Consider the following 6,000-nt stretch of genomic DNA (forward strand, 5'->3'; position numbering starts at 1 on the left):
GGAGGCATCACTGGCCCCCCCACCCCTGGCGTCTAGTGGTGGGGGGGCATCTCTGGCCCCCCCGATCCCTGGCGTCTAGTGGTGGGGAGGCATCACTGGCCCCCCCCACCCCTGGTGTCTAGTGGTGGGGAGGCATCACTGGCCCCCCCCACCCCTGGCGTCTAGTGGTGGGGGGGCATCACTGGCCCCCCCGATCCCTGGCGTCTAGTGGTGGGGAGGCATCACTGGCCCCCCCCACCCCTGGTGTCTAGTGGTGGGGAGGCATCACTGGCCCCCCCCACCCCTGGCGTCTAGTGGTGGGGGGGCATCTCTGGCCCCCCCGATCCCTGGTGTCTAGTGGTGGGGGGGCATCACTGGCCCCCCCATCCCTGGCATCTAGTGGTGGGGGGGCATCTCTGGCCCCCACGATCCCCGGTGTCTAGTGGTGGGGGGGCATCACTGGCCCCCTGATCCCTGGTGTCTATTGGTGGGGGGGCATCTCTGGCCCCCCCTTGATCCTTGCCCTCTAGTGGGGGGGGGAATCTCTGCCTCCCCCGATCCCTGGCGTCTAGTGATGGCTTGATCCTTGCCCTCTAGTGGGGGGGGAATCTCTGGCCCCCCCTGATCCCTGGTGTCTAGTGGTGGGGGGGGCATCTCTGGCTCCCCCTTGATCCTTGCCCTCTAGTGGGAGCGGAATCTCTGACCCCCACCCGATCCCTGGCGTCTAGTCCTGGGGGGGATCTCTGGCCCCCCCTTGATCCTTGCCCTCTAGTGGGGGGCGGAATCTCTGGCCCCCCCGATCCCTGGCGTCTAGTGGTGGGGGGCCATCTCTGGCACCCCCATTTCCTGGGGTCTAGTGGAGGGGGAAACTGTGCCCCCTGATCCCTGGGGTGCCTTGGGGTGGGGACATTTCTTACCCCACATCTCGGGGTCTAGTGGATGGAGACTTTACTGTCCCCCTGGTCTCCCGTTTCTTGAGATGGAGAATAGTTGTGCCTTTGCCCTGATCCCTGGTCTTGCAGTGAGGGATATCCCTGGTTCTAGTGGAGGGAGAAGAGCAAAGGGCCAAGGCAGAAGGCAGAATTCCGGTGGCGTTGGGAGGACGGGTCTGGGCTAGATCAATTGGGTGAGAGCGGCAGCGTGCGTCGGTGCAATAAAATCGAGGTGTCAGCGGGGTGTCAGGCTGCCAGTGCTGTTCTTGCTGACCAGCTGCGTTTTCTGGATTTTCGGCGGGTCATTACAGGACCTGGGTCCGATGTGGGTGGACTCCTCTTCCTTAAGGACAGCAACAGGAGCGTCTCTGGATCTCACACAGGCCATGGTCCCTGCCCCCTGGGACTTGACTGACTCCTCCAGCTCCTGGACTCTGGCACTCCTCCTGCCTGGCCTCCTGTGCCTCCTCCTTGTCTGTGGCCTCCAGCTCCTCACGTTTTGTGTCCAGGAGCACCTGTGTGATGTTGGTCTCCATGCCAATCCCTTTGGAGTGGATGGGATGTGGGGCAGCATAAGGGTCTCAGCCAAGCAGGGGAGGTGGGGGGCTGGGGGTGGGGCCTCCTGGCTCAGCTCCCCAGTAGCCCCGCCCTCTGACCCACAGGGGCTTCTCCCTGTCACTCACCCTTTTCCGGGACTCCTTTTCACTTTACCAGGTTCTGCAGCTGCTGTTTCTGCTGCTGAGTCCCACAGAAGAGCACCTGGGGTGAAGGCACTAGCTGAGGAGGCAGGTCTAGGGCCTACCTGCCCCAGAGCCCGTGGCCCCTCTCTCACCTGGTCTCCCTCAGCTCCCTGATGGCGGCCTCCTCAGGGCCTGCTGCCTTGGTGGCACCTGCAGCAGCTGGTCTATGGGTTGTTTTTGCCGCAGCATCCGCTGGTACAGCTGCTCCTCCTTGGAGCCCAGGTGACGGGGGGCATCCAGGTGCTCTTGTCGGCAGCTATGTGCATTTCCAAGTACCAGCAGAAAATTCCCCCGGGAAGCCACTGACACTGCACCTTTTCGTCGTGCACTGGCATCTGTGGGAGGTAGGACAGTGTCTGTGAGGACAGGCAGGAGGGCCGACTACATCCCAGCCAGGAGATGCAGGGCTCAGACCCTCAGCCACAGGCCCCCATGGGGTCTTTGTCCCAGAGCCTAGGAGTTGGGTCTCCCTCTGCCTCGGACCCTGACTCCTACCTGGCAACTGCCAACTCCAGACCCCTCTGTGTAGTGTGGGCCAGTCAGTGCCACCACAGCCCTCAGTTAGGGCATTCTGACCTGTCCTTCCTGCCATCACCCAAGACAGGCTCTTGGCCTCACAGGGGGTCTCACCAGCCCATTTCACAGACCAGGAAAGTCACAGCCCAGAAGACTGAATGGTTATGCCCCAAGAATACCCCAGGGTGGAGGGGAGCTGATGGCCAGCAAACCCCTGCACCCTCTCTCAAAACTCTTCGTGTTCGGCAACTTTTCCTGGGCTCGCCGTGAAGACATGTTGGAATGATAGGTGATAATTGGAGATGATAGGAGACTCGCTCAGCTCCAAGACTGGGGAATGTTACCCAGACCCCTTCCCAGACCCAGACTGTTACAGAGACACAACTCGAGCCTGGCCGGGCTCCCGGTCGGCCACCACACAGCCCTCAGACTCCAGGCGGCACTGTGCCCGCTTCTCTCACCCCAGCTCAGTCCCCTCGGCCCCCACTCGCATCCGCAGTTATTCTCCGGGTTCACCCGTTGTTCCTGGAACCTCCTGCCTCCACCTGTCCTTGGAAATGTTGTCAACGATGTGGCTGTTTCAGGGGCACCCAGAGGCCGGTAAACCTGAGAGGAATCAGACAGTCAAGGACCCCAGACCTTCAACCCCACCCAAACTTCATGGTCCACAGCCCCGACTCTTGGTTCCTCCTGCTCATCTCGGGGGCTGCTCATTTCTCACCGCCATCTGCTGCTCCGGGCACCTTACTAAGTAGATTATTTCCTGCTTTGGACCCACTGGAGCCCTCCTGGCAGTGCTGGCAGGGACACGAGGGACAACTAGAAACAAGCGTTCTATGTCCCGGCCCTAGAGCTCTCTGCATTTTCATGGTCGTAACATTCTGGGGAGTGGACAGCTGACCCCATCTCCTCTGGCTGCCCGCGGAGCAGGACACAGGTGCGGAGGGACGGGGAGACTCGCCCAGCTCCTGCTCCCAGCCTGTCTCCCCTGTCACAGTGCCCCATTCACAGGGCCCCTCCCTCAACACTCGAAGTCACTCCTCCCCGCCTTGCCCTCCTCAGACATCACAGGCTTCAAGCTCCTGGTGCTGTGCACCAGCCCATATCACTCTCCCCTAAAGGATGACGCTCTGCCAAGCAATCTTCCGCCTTTATAAGATACACTTGATGTTTTAAAATTATGTTCTTTCAGCTCTTTCTGTCCCAAACAAGAGGGAAGGGGTGTTTTCGCACAGTTAGACCCACTGCCAGGAGGGTCTGTGATGAGGGGTCTGGGAGTCGGGGACCCTGCTTTGACTCCCCAGCTCCTCAGTGCTGCCCTGAGTTCCCACCCCCATTGTTTCCTGAGCTGGGGAGCCAGTGTCCAGCCACCCAGGTCTTTGGACAGCAGGAGCCCAGGAGTTCCTATTCTGGCGACAGGAACGGACAGGTCCTGGAGAGGGGCTCTCTGGGGACTCCCATCCCAGAGTCCCGGGAGACCCTGACGAGGACAGAGGCTGCTGGGGACAAAACTGCCGGAAGACTTGCTGGAAATGGGCCCGGGCTTGATCCTGTGGCCTCGGGGCCATACACTGACCAGTGCAGGACCAACGCAGGGCCTTTTCTTACCGTCCGTTGCGCTCTGCCAATTTCCAACGTTCCCCTAGAGATGACCCCTAGAGGTGACCCGTAGATGACCCGTAGAAGGGTCACCATCTGGAGCTGACCCCTAGATGACCCCTCGAAGGGTCAACAGGGCAAAGGTGTGATGGGGCCACTTCTCCCTCAAGCATCCTTGAGAAAGGGTGCCCCGAGCTTTTTTACAGGCAGGGATGGGGGTGTGGCCTCGGGTCTACAACCCCATTGGCCAGGGAGAAATCTAGAGCTCCAGGGGTAACCTCACAATGAAGGCTGCACCAGCCTCTGCCCTGGTGGGCCTGACGGGCCTCCCCGCCCCCAGCCAGACCCTCTGGCACTGTCCCCTACCGACGATGGTGGCTTGGAACTCTGTGGGCCCCACGGTGGGCCAGGAGCACTGACCCTTTCGGTCTCCCGTAGCTCAGTCCACGACTTTCTCATTCCCAGAGATCACGTCCCCCCATGCCCAGGCTGGGCTGCAGCTGCCAGGATTCGCCCCTGAGCACCCCTAGGTCTGGCCTGGCTGCTGCTGTGGGAGCCCAGCGAGCCTGGCAGAGGGGCTGTCCTGGTGGCTGTCCCCACCGCCCTTCACTCCCCAGGCCCCTCTCCTTTCTCTCCTTGGAGCCCCTGCCCTCCCTGCCCTTCCTCTCTCCTCTCCTCAGGCCCGCAGAGTTCTTGCTCCCTTATCCGGTGTCCACGTTCTCTCTGTCCTGTCTCTGCTTCTTCCCAGACTCGCAGCAGCCACTTTGTGGGGCTTTTGAGCCCGCAGACCCAGTTAGTCCCTGACCAGTTCCCCATGTTGCACAGAGACTTCCCTTTCTGAGCCCTGGAGGGCTCTTAATGACCCCACAGAACCTCCCTATCCCAGCTCTGCCCCTTTCTCTGAGGCTCAGTCTATCCTACTGGGAGCTGGACACCAGACTTGGCCTTGGGGAAGCTGGACACTTCTCTGGTGTTGCTCCGGGCCTGTTCTGGAAATCTCTCTCAATACACACACTCCCACCTAGGGCCGCTCAGCCTGGCCACGCTGCCTTCAGGTGTCCTGCGGCCTGAAAGTGACCCCAACCCCCCCATATCGCCTGTGCCCACTATGGCACCCCGAGTGCCCCTGTTCTCCCTGCCCTGAGCACATTCAGGCCCCAGTGGTCTGCGGCTGTCTCCTGTAGCTCTGACATCTCCCCCTCTCACTTTCGCTGGTCTGAGAATCAAATCCATCCCTGATGGTGGGTCATAGGGTCACTGTGGGCTTGTGCTGTCTGGGGACCCCGTGGGCAGTGAAGGGTTCCACACTGGGCTTAGGCTCTGGGCAGAGAAAGTCCATCCAGTCCTTGAGACGTTTGGGAAATACCTGGAGGTTTGCAGGTTCTTTTCCTGAGGCATGATATGGCCACTAAGGGGACTGGCCCCCAGGAAGCATTGGGGGCAAGGTAGGGGCTCTTCCCGGTGGGCACTGCAGAGGGGGTGTACACGGAATAGGCCCCATGGCATGGGCATGTCATGTCAGGTTCTGATCCATGGGGAGACCCCCACAGGACAGCTCATGCTTCATCAAGAAGCATGAGCCGTTCCCTGGCAGGACCCACACACCCAATGCCACACACCCACACAGGCTGGGATGCATCCATTTGTAGAAACAATCTTGGAAACAGGACAGTGGCTGTCAGGGAGACTGATTCAGTCCTCTCCCCTCTCTCTCCTCTGCCACCAATTCATGATCCCCTAAACCGTCCCAGGTAGTGCCTAGAAATCAGTTGCTGACTGTTCCAGCCTCCATCCTTTTCAGGACTTCCTTTTCCAGAATAGAAAAAGTGCACTGGAGGAGGGGGAGCTCTCGGCTCAGACTTTTGCTTGGTCTGTAGCCCATGAACCAAAGGTTTGAGTGTGGCCTCGTTTTCCCTGGGTCAAGGAGGGGTAGATGGTTGTACCCAAGTGCCGTTTTGAAAATCGGATGCTCTGAATGAGTGTTTCCTCTAAGCACTGAGATCCTTCCAAGTACTGCTTCATTGACCCTCATGGCCTGTGTACATACCTGAGAGGTTTGGGGTTTGTGGGGATCTCTATTTGCTCCAGCCTTTGTGATCAGGAGACCCTGTGGTGCCAGGGAACGTTCTTGACCTCATGCATCCCAAGCCTGTACTGAGTCTCCTGAGATTTCTCTCTGGACTTCTGGACAGAATTTTAACTCAAAAAAGTGGAAAATGCCCTGGACCATGCAA

Source organism: Sorex fumeus, unplaced genomic scaffold (genome assembly GCF_029834395.1).
Source record: "Sorex fumeus unplaced genomic scaffold, SorFum_2.1 ptg000034l, whole genome shotgun sequence".
NCBI classification, from domain to species: Eukaryota; Metazoa; Chordata; class Mammalia; order Eulipotyphla; family Soricidae; genus Sorex; species Sorex fumeus.